This window comes from Vulpes vulpes, chromosome 15 (assembly GCF_048418805.1).
Source record: "Vulpes vulpes isolate BD-2025 chromosome 15, VulVul3, whole genome shotgun sequence".
NCBI classification, from domain to species: domain Eukaryota; kingdom Metazoa; phylum Chordata; class Mammalia; order Carnivora; family Canidae; genus Vulpes; species Vulpes vulpes.
Genome location: NC_132794.1, coordinates 68,361,009 through 68,377,760, shown reverse-complemented (window position 1 = coordinate 68,377,760; position 16,752 = coordinate 68,361,009). Strand labels below are relative to the sequence as shown.

At 44.8% G+C, this 16,752-nt stretch overlaps 1 protein-coding gene across 7 annotated transcripts in view; it reads left to right on the top strand.

Moving 5' to 3' along the window:
* The first annotated feature begins 16,198 nt into the window (after positions 1-16,198).
* DAPK2 (death associated protein kinase 2) overlaps positions 16,199-16,752 on the top strand; it is a 126,281-nt gene continuing 125,727 nt past the window's right edge. For 2 of the 7 annotated variants that reach the window (XM_072738767.1, XM_072738766.1), the window contains exon 1: positions 16,615-16,744. The gene's annotated coding sequence lies outside the window, so the exon portion shown is untranslated. Of the gene's footprint in view, positions 16,278-16,614; positions 16,745-16,752 lie in introns of those variants that run through there. The other 5 variants (XM_026004375.2, XM_072738769.1, XM_072738770.1 and 2 more) reach the window with 5 other exon arrangements.

The following is a 16,752-nucleotide window of genomic DNA, read 5'->3' as shown; positions in this document are numbered from 1 at the left end:
TAGGTTTCAAGCCTGAAACAGACCCAAATTAGTGGAAGTTTTTTTTTTTTTAAGATTTATTTATTCACAAGAGACAGAAAGAGGCAGAGACATAGGCAGAGGGAGAAGCAGGCTCCTCACATGCAGCCTGATACGGGACTAGATCCCAGGTCCCAGGGTCACGCCTTGAGCTGAAGGCAGACACTCAACCGCTGAGCCACCCGGGCGTCCCTTGTTAAAGAGTTAATGCTAAGTTTGTAGTTTTGACTGTGAGATGTGACTAGATTCTTTAATACAGTAAGATTTTATGATTAAAATTGAAGGGAAGAGTCCATCTGATGGGAATCGTCTCTCTTCCCAAATCTTCACCATTGGACAGAGGAAGATCATGCCTTCTTAACAAAGTGTCAAAGGTAGCAGCAGACAAAAATAGAATGAATTCTTATATAACATACTGGTTCTAGACGTCCTGTGGAAATTGTCTTGGCTTCTAAGTCCTCACTGTCTCAGCACAGCTTTAGCCCTCTGTTCTCCCTCTCTCTCGAGATTACTAAAAATGTTGTTGTCCAGAAAAATCAGACGGTGTGGCATTGGAGCACTAGCTTTGTGGAAATGTCACTATTGGTTCTTGATCTCTTGCTATGAAAGTTCTCATCGGCTCCTCTCTTTTTTCCAGGTAATTAGAAATCTGTCACCCAGCATATATAAACAGGTCCATAAATAATGAAGTGTTTTGAATTTTCAGTCATCACTGTAATCACTTTTCTAAATTACAGATCCACCAGATAAGGTGTTTAGTGTCAATGCTGAGTCACTTGCTTCTTGGCAGTTTGCAGTATAGGGCCAGGGCAAGAGCTGAGTGTACTGAGGCTATAGACCCTGTTTCGTGTTCTCCCAGCCAGCGCACACATGTGCATACACACATGCTCTTGCACCAGCTCTCTGCTTCTACGAGATCGGGCAGATACCATCAGAGGGCCTCTGAGATGAATAGCCCAGGGTCATATTCATATCAGTCCTCAAGTTCTGACCATTTCTTATCACTAGAGCCTTGCTGGTCTGGGAAACCCAGGAAGCCATAGCTAGGGTTAAGGAGTAGGGCTGTCTTTATATTTCCTTCTTATGAGACCCTGATACATGAAATGCTTATTGATAGTTTCGGGTGGCTGGAATCTAATGAAGTCAGAGATCCCCAGTGTATACTCTCACCAACTCAAACTTACTCACCGGTGCTCTCATCAACAGATATTTTAGCAAGCACTCTGAGTACCTGGCACTATCAGGTGCTGAGAATACAGAGACGGATGGACCACTCTGTCCTCTTGGATTTCATACTTAACCAACCCCTGCCTTCCGCCCCTCTGCTCCAGGCAATGAATGATGCGGGCCATCCCTTCTAGTGCCTGAGCTTGGCTTGGCCAGGTAGACACAGAGGCTAGACAATTAGAAGCAAAGACAAAAAAACCATTCCTTAGGGACTGTTGAGTGAGGAGACCACTGACATGCAGCCAGGAACGAGTCATTGCTGCAGGCTTTCCCATCCTGCTGGTCGTGCTGCTCTTGGAAGTTAGATGTGACTGTAGTGTCTCTGCTACTGCCAGAATGATCTCTCCTCTCCCTGCTGTGTCCTGTGACTCACTCTAGCTTAAGAGCCCTAGATGGGGTCTCTGATCTCAAATGTTGCGTCCATGCCCTGAGTGTCAGGGAGGTGGGAGAAAGGAGAATCTGGTCTTCTGTATGGGGCACCTGCTCTCTCTCAACAAGACTCACATGGTGGGAACTCCCCAGATTTGTTAAGAGGGTTTCAGTGCCTAATGTCCACTACATTAGTAATACACTGAGATGAACTTGTTCTTAATCATACATAAATGAAAAAAAAATCATACATAAATGAAAAGTAGGGGCACATATACTTATAAGATATATTATCTAGTCCCATCTCTGGCTGGGTCAGCAAACTTCTTCGGAAAAGGTCCAGATAGTAAAGGTTCAGGTTTTGTGTTTCTGAACTATTCAGTTCTGCTCTTGTAGCACAAAGGCAGCCAGAGCAAGAGGAAATGAATGAGTGTGGTTGTGTTCTGATAAGACTTTTTTTATAGACACAAATTTGAATGTTATTTAATTTTATGCATCATGAAATATTCTTTAGAATTTGTTCTACCATTAAAAAATATAAAAACTATTCTCAAATGCCAAAACCAAAAAAAAAACAAACAAACAAACAAAAAAAAAACCCTTTCGGCTTGAGGGTTGTATGAAAGCAAGTATTAGGAAAAATTTGGCCTTTGGGCCATTTACCAATCCCTGATCTGCAGCAATGATTCATAACTTTTTTGGAAGGTCTCAGACCTCTTTGAAAATCTGATGAAAGGTAGGGAGTGGATCCTTTTCCTTTTCTGAAAGGAAAAGTCACTTTGCATGTGACTGCAGGACTTTCATGGATTTGCTAAGGGGTATTTATAATCTGGGCCGCAAATAATGCGCTGAGCTTTTGGGCTTCCTGTTCTTTCGATAACTCCTCAGAGCCCCAGGCTTCACAGCTTTGGTTGGGAGCCACTACCTTCTTAGATCATAACAAATAATTGAGCAGCTTTCTCAGCTTCACCATGAAGTAACCGCTTTGTTACCCAAACTGCAGATGTCTCCAGCAGGATACAATTAACTGTAATTGGGGGAGGGCTGTTTTTTAGGAAAGAGAAGGACTGCTATAAAAGCTGCATTGCATTGAGAGCCCAGTTGGTGTCTCTTGTGTGTTAATACAGTGGTAGAAAACAAATCCGTGAACTAGGGATCGAAACTCACCACTTACTACTGGAAGCACGATTTTTAAAAGCTGCTGGTGGGTCCTGAATATTCGTTATGTTATTCCTTATATATTTTTTGTATATATGAAATATTTTCCAAATAATATATTTTTTAAAGCCCATCTGGATTTAACCTGGTCCATAGGTTGTTACTGACTCCAATTAGACTGCCTATCTGGCAGAGGCGGACTCAGTCCGGGCATGAACTTATTTGAGGCAGATGTGCTAGGGGAAGGGGTAGCAGTTGCTGTACAGGCCGTGAGGTTCTCTTCGAGTACTATTATTATCACATAGACCATTGCCCCTCGCAGAGGAGGTGATTCAGAGACAGACCCTGGTGCCAACATGCCACCTTCCTCTAATCCTGTTTTAGCCACTTGGGTATCTGTGTGACCTTGGACAAGTTACCTAACCTCTCTGTGCCTTAGTTCCCTCATCTGTAAAGTGAGGTATTTGATAGGGCTGTTAAGAAGATTAAGAGGGAATGCTGAACACAATGCCTGGGACATAGTAAATGCTTTATTTTAGTGTTTGTAAAGTAAAAATATAGGAGAGGGCCCCTTGGTGCTAAGTTACTTGATGGAGGGACAGTCTTCCTCCCCAGCTGTGTGCAATTACCTGAGGAACACTAGGTGGCAGCAAAGCATGATTCCTTAGTGCCAGCTTTCAGGTTTTCAGTTGGTCAGCCAGTTGGTCAGACTGCTGAGGGTCGCCTGCCCGAGGTGTTCTCAGCACCTGCAAGAGCACCTGCCGAGGGACTCCCCAGAGCACCCTCGCCACCACTCTAACCCAACTACACTAAATGCCACCCCACACTGAGTGCTTTGCCTTTGTTCTGACTGGGGTCATTATCCTGACTTTCTTAGATGTGGAATTACTTTTATAAAGGTTATGAATAATGTTAAGATTTTTTTATATATTTTGCTGAATTGCTCTCTGAAGAAATTGTACTGATTGACATCCTACCAAGAATGGGAGTTTGTGTCTCTGACCCATACTAATACTGGGTATTGTTACTTTATTTATTTTGGGCAGGGTATTATTATTTAAAAAAAAAATCTTTGTCCTAGGTGGAAGATTTTAAAATGCTACCTTTTTTTTTTTTTGCATTCACATTATTTGCTAAGATTAAACATTGGAAAATATTTCTATTGGGATTTTTAAAAATCACCTGTTTATATGCCTTCACTTTTTTTTTTTTTTTTTTTTTTTTTTATGATAGTCACACACAGAGAGAGAGAGAGGGAGAGACACAGGCAGAGGGAGAAACAGGCTCCATGCACCGGGAGCCCGACGTGGGATTCGATCCTGGGTCTCCAGGATCACGCCCTGGGCCAAAGGCAGGCGCCAAACCGCTGCGCCACCCAGGGATCCCTATGCCTTCACTTTTTAAAAAAAAAAAAGTTTTATTCATGAGAGACAGAGAGAGAGAGAGAGAGAGGCAGAGACACAGGCAGAGGGAGAAGCAGGCTCCACGCAGGGAGCCCAATGTGGGGCTGATCCCGGGTCCCCAGGATCACACCCTGGGCTGAAGGCGGTGCTAAACTGCTGAGCCTCCCGGGATGCCCACCTTCACTTTCTATTTATTTTTTATTCTTAAAGATTTTATTTATTTGAGAGAGAAAGGGATAGGGCAGGAGCAGGGAGAGAAACAGACTCCCCACAGAGCAGGGAGCCCATTGTGGGGCTTGTTTCCAGGACCCTGAGATCATGACCTGAGCCAAAGGCAGATGCTTAACCAAATGAGCCACCCAGGTGCCCCGAGATGCTCACTTTATATGTATACAGTATGGGTTTTAGCATTTTCTGCATATATACTTCAAATATATTTTCCAATTTTTTGGTTGCATAGGCATGTTTAATTAATGTCTACTAACTAATGTAAACTAAATTAACATGTTAATAAATAACATGAATTATTCAATTTTTGAATGAGTAATACCTTCAGGTGGTTTAAACATCAGAAAAGCATAGTATAAAGTATACAATGAAGAGATTCCTTCCCAACCCTGTCTACCCGGTTTTCACCCTTCCCCAACAGGTTTCATGATTAATAATTTTGTATAGCTCCAGAGAGTTTTTATGCCTCTAACAGCCAATATACAAATATCTATGCCATTTTTGGCACAATTTTTAGCATACGTTGTGCCAGGCCATGCTGTTCTATGCCTTGCTTTATTTTTTTCCTATTTAACAGTGTATCTTTGATATATTCCCATAACAATCTTTGAAGAACTTCCTCATTTTTTCCATGTTACAGTGTTCCATTGTATGTATCATATTTTATTTAACAAGCCTCCTATTGATAAACATTTGGATTATTTCTGTTTTTTTTTATTACAGACCAGGCTATAATAAGCAACCTCATCTCAAACATTTACAAGTGGATCTTCAGAATAAATTTTTGAAAATGGGATTGTTGGATAAAGGATCCATTTACACTATATAGATACTGACAAATTGCCCTCGGTAGCGATTATGCCAATTTGCACTCCTATCATCAATGGATGGATGTGCCCATTGCATTGCAGCCAAATAGGGCGTAATCAAACTTTTAGATTTTTGTTAAGCTGCTAGGTGAAAAACTTTATTTCAGTGGAAGTTTAATTAGTATTTTCCTCAGCACAAGTGAGGTTAAACATCATTTTTTTTAAACATCATTTTTTACATGAGTTAGAGATGTATATTTTCTTTAATGTGAACCATTTATATAATTTGTCCATTTTTCTGGCTAGTCTTTTTCTTTTTTTTCTTTTTTTGGTTAGTCTTTTTCTTAATGATTTGTAGGATATCTTTATATATTAGAGAGTCATAGCGATATGTGTTGCAAGTTTTTTTCCAGTTTGTCACTTAGTTTTTTATTTTTCTCATTTTTTATTGCCATAAATATTTTTCTTTTTTTTTAATGTTTTCTTTTTGTGTTTTTTTTTTGTTTTGTTGTTATGTGATTGAATTTATCAATCTTTAATTTTATGTATCCTGGATTTTTTGTCATAATTAGAAATATTGTCTCCTCTCCAAGGTTATAAAACATTTATCATATGTTCCTTTTTAACACTTTAATGATTTTATTTTTAATATTTCAATCTTTGAGCCATTTGGAATTTATACTGCTATACACAAGGAATAGACCCAACTCTGTTTTTACCCATATGGCTAATTATTGTCTTGATACCCTTTGTTGAATGGTCCATCTTATCCATGGCCATTATTTTCAGATCTTACTTTATGAATCAAATGGTCACATTTTTTTTTAAATTTTATCTATTTATTTGATAGAGATTCAGAGCATGAACCGGGATGGGGCAGAGGGAGAGGGATCAGGGAGCCTGATGTGGAGCTTGATGTGGGGCTTGATCCCAGCACCCTGGAATCATGACCTGAGCAGAAGGCAAATGCTTAACCGATTGAATCACTCAGGCACCCTGGTCACATTATTTTTTATAATGAAAAATGTAAAACCTAAAGTCTAACAAAAGATAAAGTGTTAAATAATTAATACTACATTCATTTAATGGACTCAATGTTTTCAAAGACTCATTAATTCCATGGGAGAATTCTCAAGAGATAAAAGCAAAATATAAAATAATTTATGCCAAACTATCCCAATTAAAAACAAAAGTGCATTACATATAAAAGTGGCTAGCAGTAAATATATTAAAAATTTAAGAGTAGTTATCTCTGCTTTATTTATTTATTTTTAAAATATTTTATTTATTTATTTATTCATGAGAATAAATAGGGAGCAGAGACACAGGCAGAGGGAGAGGCAGAGAGAGAAGCAGAGAGAGAAGCAGGCTCCATTCAGGGAGCCTATTAATTATTTAAAAAAACAAACAAACAAACAAACAAAAAAATTAGGGATCCCTGGGTGGCGCAGCGGTTTGGCGCCTGCCTTTGGCCCAGGGCGTGATCCTGGAGACCCAGGATCGAATCCCACATCAGGCTCCCGGTGCATGGAGCCTGCTTCTCCCTCTGCCTATGTCTCTGCCCCCCTCTCTCTCTCTCTCTGTGACTATCATAAATAAATAAAAATTAAAAAAAAAAAAAAAAAAAACATTCAGGGAGCCTGACATGGGACTTGATACCTGGTCTCTAGGATCACACCCTGGGCTGCAGGCGGCGCTAAACTACTGCGCCACTGGGGCTGCCCCTTATCTCTGCTTTAGAAAAAGTTTATTTGCAATGAATATGTTTTCTATGATAACCCCTAACAAATGTTACTAAACATGCATGCAGACATCTTATGGCACATGTCTCCTTCATAAAGCCATCGTATAAAGTAGATATTTCAGGTGGGAGATAACTAAAGTAAAATGTTATTTCCCCTCTTGTGGAAGTTTCCTTTGATTCCATCCAAACTCCTGGGGCTAGTATTGTATCACACTGCTCAGATTCTTGGTTATCTTGAGTCAGTTTTTTATTTCCTATCTTCTTAGGTGCTCCCTAATTCGCCCCACAGCTCATGGTACAGTGTTTTCTTGGTGAATTACTTCAAGCTCGCCTTGGTTAAAATGAAGCGATTCAGCTTTACACAGGACTTCAGCCTTTGGCATTTCATATAAGGAATGTCCACTAGATGATGGGTCAGACCTGACCTTTAATCCTGGCTCTGCCCAAACAAGTACGAACTTGAGTAAAAGTCAGTTCCCTTGCTTTGGGTTTCCTTCTTCCTTCTATAAAATGAAGGTGTTAGATAATCTCTAAGTTTCCTTCCAATTTCAAATTTCTACCTATTAGAAGCTACAATGGATTCTGGCTTTCCTGGGCTTCCAAGGATCCATTAACATCATTAACGCCACAAGAGTGATTAATATTGAGCCTGGGCCACGGTTTGTTAATCTGTTGATTTATGCAGAATTTAGAAGAATTTATTACCCAGTGGCAAAGCTTATTAGTTGTTGCTGTTTTTTAAGTAATGTATGCTTCTTAGATGGTGATGGTGGTTGATGAGGCTATTGCTGTTTGAAGTAAGTTAATTAAGCTAAACTGGGTCACATCAGCTGAGTTTCTTGGTTACTGGATTCCTGGGGCTGTCCTATCAGTGTTCTGTGGCTACATTAAGGTGAGGTCCATTCAGATGAGTCAGAATATAAAATGAATACATATGTCAAGCCAAAGGTTGCCTTGCAGGGTGAAACTTAGCAAGTCACAGAGTGTTGTTGGATCTTCATTTCCCCAAGTGAAACACAAGGCTACCATCGGGGACCATGGTGGCTGATTTTATGTTAATCTAATCCTACTACATGATTTTATAGGTAATAAAATGGTGGACAGATGTTGAGTGACCTGTCTACATTCACCCAGCATGGAAAAATCAGAACCAAGACTATCGGGTTAGGTTATATGGAAAGAGGTCTGGATTCCAATGGAGCATTTGCTAATAATCAGCATGATTCAGGCAAATCATTTCTCTGAGCTGATTAAAGTGAATTAAAAGAGTAAAATATGAAACTTTCCAGATTATTTAATTATTTTTTAGACCAACAAAAAACAGTAAATTGACAAAGAACCCCATGGTGGGGAAAAAAAAAACAAAACAAACAGGACATAATAGGACATAAAAATCAAGACATGATTCTACTCAGTCTGTCCTTTTCATCAATTTCTGGAGATATTTACATTTAAAAAATATTTTATTTACTTATTCGAGAGAGCACAAATGGGGAGATGGGCAGGGGGAAAGGGAGAAGCAGGCTTCCTGCTGAGCAGGAAGCCCAATCCCAGGACCCCAGGATCATGACCTGAGCTGCAGGCAGATGCTTAACCACAGGGCCTGAGCCACCCAGGATATTTATATCTTTTTTTTTCTTTTTTTTAAATTTTTATTTATTTATGATAGTCAGAGAGAGAGAGAGAGAGAGAGAGAGAGGCAGAGACATAGGCAGAGGGAGAAGCAGGCTCCATGCACCGGGAGCCCAACGTGGGATTCGATCCCGGGTCTCCAGGATCGCGCCCTGGGCCAAAGGCAGGCGCCAAACTGCTGCGCCACCCAGGGATCCCAGGATATTTATATCTTGATGGGTCTTCACATTAGTGATATTCAATGTTCTTAGAAGTATTTTTTCCTCTTAGCAAGGCTTAGTAAAGAATGCAAACCCTTTAGCGAGTCGTTGTTGAGCAGAAACGAGGCTGAGGAAGCCAGACTGAGTTCTAAGAACATTAATGAGTGCACATTAATAGGTCTATAAGCTTGATGAGCCTTAATGGGCACTAAACATGATATTTATTAATTCTTTTCTGGAATGAAGAGACCTCCATGGATATAAGCTTACATCTTCAGAGCAACCTCTGTTGTATATATTTTATTAATTAATTACTAGTTTTCTTTAATCACAGAGTAATATAGAAGCACAATCTATTGCTTTCCTACTGTGAAAGATGAGGGTTTATTTTTTAAAATATTTAAATTGAATTTGCCAACATATAGTATAAAAAGAGAGTTAAATGCTCATACTTTTTCCCCATTCTCCAACCTCCTCTCTGAGAGAAGATAAATATTTACCATTCACATTGTTATGACATGTAAATATTATTCACAGCTCAAAGCTGAGTTGTAGTGTATTGTGAACACTTCCTCCCTTATACACCTTTTTGTTATTTTTTGGAATTAATTATCACTTTGTAATTTTTTAAAAAAGATTTTATTTATTTATTCATGAGAGACAGAGAGAGAGAGAGAGAGGGAGCAGAGACACAGGCAGAGGGAGAAGCAGGCTCCATGCGGGGAGCCCGACGCAGGACTCGATTCCAGGACTCTGGGATCACTCCCTGAACCAAAGGCAGGTGCTCCACTGCTGAGCCACCCAGGCATCCCACTTCGTCATTTCTATTCATGTAATTTTTTGTGTACCTATAATAAATGCAAGCCCAAACTTTCCTCTCAAAGGGCACCCCTTCAACAGGTTAAAACACATTGCCTGATGTATCACTTTCACTTCCTTCTTGGGACCATCACTTCTGGAACTCTCACTCCCTGCAGATTCCTCCATTCCAGTCTCAAATGGTTGTCCCCTAGGCCTGCTGCACACTGTCAATGCTCCCCTTCAAGGTCATCCTGGGAACTCCATCCACTTCTCTCTTGTGCTGAAAGTTCTGGGGTGGAGTAGAAGACCCCGAGTTGAAGGAAGGTGTCTTCATTTGGTTCCTGGCCCTTCACATTCCTGTCTCTCCCAGTACTAGTCAGTTTGTTGCCAACTCAGCACAAAGGGATTTGCTGGAAGGCTAGAGAATCTCAGAATGAATGAGAGGCTGGACTAGAAGGAACCAAAGAGGCTCTAGAGCTAGAAGAATCCATCCAGCATGTCTTGCTGCTGCCGCTGCCCACTGTGAACATCTTGGCAGTACTCACTTGAGATTCAAAGTGCTGAGCAGAAGTATGTGATGGGCCACGCCTGCTCTCACCAGAGAAGGATTGGAGGAGGGAGGATTTTCTCCCTGCCACCTTGGGGCAAGGTGGTGCATCGCCTCTGCCTCTGCCTACACTCTAACCACCATCATTGCCGTTTCCTCTCAAATAAGACGGAGGCATTGGCCGCTGGACAGCCAAAACACATGCAGATGTCCACTACGTTGAGTTTCAGTTTCCCCATCTGCATAATAAAAATAGTATTAGTCAATAGAAGTATTCACCTTGGAATTTACATGAAATAATAGGAAAATGCTTAGTACAGTGCCTGGCTCATGATAGATTCTCTATAAATGCTGGTTTGATCTGAGTAGAAGGATGAACGTATTCTATGTGGATGCAGTGACAGAAACCAAGACTGAGAGGCTGAAAGACCTACAAGGAAAGAGCTGGGAGAGGGGAGTAGCCTGGGAATCCCTTACTGAGGAGAGCAGTTCTGGTGAGGAAGGTGGCCCAGTTCTGTTTGGGGCAGAGCCACTGTAGATGGCTGGACTTGGACTTTTGTGCCTTTGTTTTTCCTGGATGCAGATGTTTATAAATGGATCGGCAACCTGGGCTCAGCTGAGAGGGAGATACAGACCAGGGAGGCCAGGGCAGGAGCCCTGAGTTGGAGGGCTAGCCACAGAGGTCAGGGATCAGCTAGGGGTGTGGAAGGAGCAGCTGCAGACTGACCAATTCTGGCCCTGAAATTTCTTTGGTGGAGGATGAGGAAGAAATGCTGTCGTCCCCATCTTTCCCTCACAGATCCACCAAAGGCCTCTGATGGGTCTAACCACACCACCAGCAAAGTGTGGGAAGGATGGCAGGAGTGACTCAAAGGACCCATTGACAAAAAGGGGAAGGTGCAATCTTATCTTCAGCTCAGCACATATGATTGTGACATCGAGGAAGAGCTCTCTCCTCAAAAGGGCCTTCTTGCCACTGCCCACGGCACTCAGGGACCATCCCTCCCACCTCTGGGCTTTTCTGGGTCTCTGCCCAGCCTCTGGCCTGGCCCCAGAGCATGGGGCTGTGGATCTTTGTTCCCAGGATAGCTTCTCCATTTGGCTTGGAGCTCCTGAAGAGCAGGGCCTGTGTCTCATTTCTCTCAGTGTCCAGCCTAGGGTCTTGCCCATGAGGGGCACCAGGTAATGTCTGAAAAGTAAACAAGGCTAGAATTGAGCTGAGTCTTGGATAAACGAAGGTGAAAGGAAGAAAGTATTTCAGGGACAGTCATAGTAACAACATGGTTGGAGAGATACGGCACAAATGACCGACCATCTTGAGAGGGACACATCAGTTTTGTGAGGGAAGGTGGTATTCATACCAGTGCTTTCTCAAATATTATGTCCAGTCCTCACATCAACCCTGAGGGAAAGACGTAATATTTCCATTTTACAGATGAGGCTACTGAAGCTCAGGAAAGGAAAAGTGACTTCCCGAAAAATTGGCTGGACAGGAGTATAAATAGGCCTATTTATACTTAGTCTAGAGTATAGACTGCTGACTGCTCAGTCTAGAGATGTAGGTAGGGGAAATTGGTAGCCCTAAAGGTAAACACCGTTTGGGGGCCCTCTCTAAGAACTCCATGCCCATGACACCAACCTTTGTCCCAAACTGAAGGTGATGGCAAATGCCTGGGTCATGATCCTACGGTGTGACATGATCCCCATGCTGGCTCAGGTAGGAGTTGGGGCAGTAAATGGCAGGTGGTTTCATCCCCAGTCCATGGTGCACATGGCTGCTCCCACCTAATGTGCTTCTCTCCCTGCCACCTCCCTACTCACCAAATCCTCTTCTTTCAAGTTTGAATCAAGCCTTTCCTTCCCCTCATGCCCCTCATGATGCCTGCTGGAGTAGGCTTGACACTTCTGGGCATTGAGTCTATACTTGTCCCTAATAGCACCCAGTCCCGGGAGGTGTCCTTGAATGTTTGCAGAGTGAATGGTTGTGCATACATGCCCAGGAAATCCCCATCCTTCAGGCTTCCAGGAAAAGGCAAGGCCTTCCATGTCCCAGCCCCTTTCTTGGTGGGGTCAAAGGCTTGCTGAGTCCAGCAAGGCTAGAGGTTGAAGCAGCCACCTCTGGCTGTAGGATCCAATGGACCTCCTGAGGGAGGAAACAGGAAGGCTTCCAGGACCGCTCCACACCCCCAGGGCCTCCCTGGCTGGGTGTGGGAGAACAGAGGGCACAGGGCAGAGTGGGCAGGGCTGGGAAGGGCTGAGAAGCCAGGTCACCAGGCCACCTTGGGGAGGAGGAGGCTTCCTGCCTGCCTGACAAGCCAGCCAGGGAGGAACCACCTGTGCCCTCTCCTGGCCTGCTCTGATAGCCTGAAAAAGAGTCAGTGCTGGGCCCATTGTCAAGAAGCCTGTGTTCCAGATTTCATTTGACACTTGCTAAGAACCTGCTCTGGGCCAGACTGGCGGTGGGTGGGGTGTAAAAGATGGCTAAGATCCATTTCATCTTCTAGGGAAACTCACACCAGACATTTAAGGAAAAATTAAAAGAGCTAATACTCATTGAGCACTTTGCCATGTGCCAGAGACTGATCTAAGTCCTTCACGTGTATCCACAATGAATTGAACATTCACAACAAACTATGAGACAAATGCTATTCTTAGCTCCCCTTGACCATTGGGGATAATGAGGCACAGAGAGATCAAGAAGCTTGCCCTAGATTACACAGTAAGTAAACTGCATGCAGGCATCTGGCATTACTTGTCCTCACACTACGCAGCCTCTATGCGACCCCAGGGCCAGCTGCCCCAGCCAACACATGCAGCTTCTTAATCCCTGCCCTGTCTCCTTGCCAGCAGCTTGTTAGGCTCTGTACACTTGCCAGGCACCAAAGAGTGCTTTACAATATCACCACTTTCATTGCCCTTTGCTGCCTGCCACAGTTACCTCTTTCCCCGTGGGCTTGCTCCCTGTGGAAGCTTCAAGCTCCCATGACCCCCCCATCTCATGGTCTCTTGGAGTGTCTTGCACAAAGCAGGTGTTCAGATGTGTTTGCAGTTTGGTGGGTTGTGGAGGCTTCTTTCATTTCCCTAGGTCTCTGTGACATGAACAAAGTGGCTCTCAACTTTCACACTGGAATCACTTGGGGGTATTTTAACTACTACTGATGCCCAGACACCGCTCCCAGAGGTTTCGATGTCATTGTTGAGGGGTATAGTCTGAACAGGGGATCATTAAACACTCTCAGGAAGTTCGTATGTGCAGCCAGGGCTGAGAACCCCTGTATTGACAACATTTTAGAATACTTGGAAATTTCCATTGAGGGCAGACAGTGTGTGGAAGGGGCAGGGGAGCAGAAAGAGCCTGGACTTTGGAGATGGGTAGGTCAGATTCACAGCGTAGCTCAGCCACTTACAAGTTGGGTGAGTTTGGGCAAGTCAACTTTCCCAAACCTCAGCTACCTCATCTGTAAGAAGGGATAATTGCATCCACCTTGAAGTAAAGTTCCTGGCACTGAGAAGGCACACGTTGAAAGAACTGCAATACATAGCAGCTATTAAAGTGGGCTTTACATCTCTTCATCCAACATACAATTACTAAGTGCCAGGTACATCGGTATCCTTGGGGGACAATCAAAACAAGACAGTTGCAGTCTTGTGCCATTTATATTCTAGCAACCCAACTTAACAAACTTGATTGGGTTTCGGATATCAGGCATCACCTGGGTGCACAGATGAACAAGACTTTGTCCTTGCCCTAAAGGAAAAGAGAAGTGGCCACTAATGACAACTAAAACAGGGGAAGGAAAGATAAAACAGGGGAAGGAGAACGCCTTTTATGTATTTTATTTTTTAAAGATTTTATTCATTCATTCATGAGAATACACAGAGAGAAGAGAGAGAGAGGCAGAGACACAAACAGGCAGAGGGAGAAGCAGGCTCCATGCAGGAAGCCTTGGGACTCGATTCAGGGTCTCCAGGATCAGGCTCTGGGCTGAAGGTGGCGCTAAACCGCTGAGCCACCGGGCTGCCTTTTTTTTTTTTTTTTTTTAAAGATTTTATTCACGAGAATGCCTTTTAGATACAAATCAAGAGCAGTAGGGTTCAGTGGAGAAAGCCATCTGGAGGGAAGATCATATCCATGGAAGATACCTGACAGGGCCCTTGAGGATGGATATGATTTTGTAGGATGGGACTGGGGATGGGGGTGGAGTGGCTTAAAAGCATGGAGGCAGGAACTAGCCAATAATCCAACCTGCCAAAAGAGCTGGCTGTGCATACACAAGAGGGGAGAGGTTGCGTGTGTGGGCCTGGGAAATGCAGGCTGAAGCCTTTGCTGCCAGACTGAGGCATTTATACTCTTTTGCCAGGTGCGGGAAGCATTCAGGAGCTGGAGCAGAATTGCTTGATTCTTAGCTCTTCATACCTGGCCCTTCCTCTGGTTTCATTCTGAAATAGGTACCCTTGCTGCCACAGGTGAGGGTCTGATCAACTTCCTCAACCTTAAGCAAAAAATGCATTTCCAGATGGTACCTCCCTAGGCAATTGCACTTGGCAAGTGCAGTGCAAGGAGCACCAAACAGAATCTGGACAGGCCTGGTTCCAATCCCAGCTCTGCCTCTCATCCCTGTGTGACCTCAGGCAAGTCACTTTTTCTTTTCTGAGCCTCTGTTTCCTAGTCTGAAGAATCACAGGCTGGATGGCATGATTGACAACAACTCTTCCAGCTGTGATGTTCTTTGAGTAATTTGCCGAGCATCAAACCTAAGAATGTCTGTTTTGCCTCATGCAAGGGGATGCTGTTGTTGCAAGTTAGGTGTTCAGCATGAGGCTCATAGGGGAAGGGATGGAGAGGCAACATATAGGAGTTCTGGCAGTGTCAGCTAAGTCCAGCTTGGATTCATCATAGCCCAGGCTATGACGTGAATGAAGAAGCCTCCAGAATATTCCAACTCCCAGCCTTTCAAATCATTCCAACCACTCGGTTCTTCCCATTTGAAGCCCTGGACATTGTAGAGCAGAGATAAGCCATCCTGTGCACCATCTGAATTCCTGAGCCTCAGGATTTGTAAGCCTGACAAGATCGCTGTTTCAAGCCACCAAGGCTGAGGTGGCTTGTTCCAAAGCAATAGATACTGGAATTGGGGAGGTATGTGTTTTGAGGGTCGTCTGAGGATGAAGGGTCTCCCTACACTGGTGAAACCTCAGTGACTGTCCTCCTCTGTCACTGATTTTGGAAGATATCTCTGGTGTTGGGTGTTACTCTAGGTAGCATGGTGCTTTTGGGAAGGAGGCTCAGAGCCTGCACTGTCCTGGGATGTAATAAAGTTTATAAACAAGGAAGCTCTTTGGTCTTTCTCCTGGCTGTCCAGGCAGTGGTCAGCTGGCGGTAGGGGTGGGGTGGAGAGCAGGGCTTATCTGTACTTGTCAGCACCCCAGTCTGTGTGGGGGAAGTTGCTCACACTGGTGGAGGTCGTCCGGGTGCATCTTACATGTGCTTTCATTTCAGCCCCATAATAGCTCCATTAGACACTGTAAGAAGGGGCCTTACTTGCCCCACTTTACTGATGAAGGAACAGCTCAGGTGCCATGCCCAAGACTATACATGGGAAATGGCAGAGCAGGGCTTTGAACCAAAGGGCAAAACTCTGCATCTAACACCTTGTCCTCCCTTGAGGCGCCCTGTGGCTGACTTAGGGATGGGCAACTCTGGGAGGGGGCCTCCATTTCCTTGCGCTTAAAGTCTCTTCTCTTCAAGTAAGTTCTATCTTGGCCGTGATTCTGTTTCTGCTTCCTTCTTCCCATCACCCTCTCCACTCTCATTCCTTTTTTTCTTCCTCCTGGGATTTTTGGCAGAAGGAAAAGAGGAGGAATCCACTGCCAAGTCCTTTATTAAGGAAGGCTTGATGGTGATGTGGGCCTTCACTCACCAACCTTGCAGAGGCTGGGGGGAGGGGGCAAAGAGGGCAAACGAGGTTAAACCACTCCCAAGCTGGGGGTTGGGGAGGGCGAGGGGAGTGTCCCTCTGCATCTCAGCCTCCACCCAGCTGTGAGACGTCGGTGGTGAGGTTCCCAGAAGAATCCATCAGGGAGCATCCTGGCTGGGAGGGAGGAAACGGCCTGTTCCCTGGTGGGACTTCCTCTCTCACGGTGTGTGCGTTGGGGGTGGCGTGGGGGTTGTGTGTGTGTGTGGGGGGGCAAGGAAATACCCTTTTCCGAGCGATTGTGCCAGGCTCTATCACATTATCGTCGGCTCATTTACATCAGTTTCGCAGATGAGGCTTGGAGAGGTTAGTGGACTTGCCCAGGGCCGCTCGGCCTGTGCGCAGAGGAGCCCGTACGGACGCCAGGGGGGTCTGGCCTCGGGCTCTCGCCGGGACTGCAGGAGGCTCTCGGGCCTCCCCTCGGGGCCGCGCACAGGGGGCCCCCAGCAGGGGGCGCCCCGAGCCCCGGGCCCGGGCCGCGGGGCGCGCCTCCAGCCGGCGCCTGGGACGGGGCCGGGCGCTCCGCCCCCTCGGCTCCTCGGCGGCTCGGCGGGCGGGCGGGCTGCGGGCGGGGAGGAGAGCAGAGCCGAGCGCCGCGCGCCCCGCCGCGCCCGCCCAGCGCAGCCTCCCGCCGTGAGTAG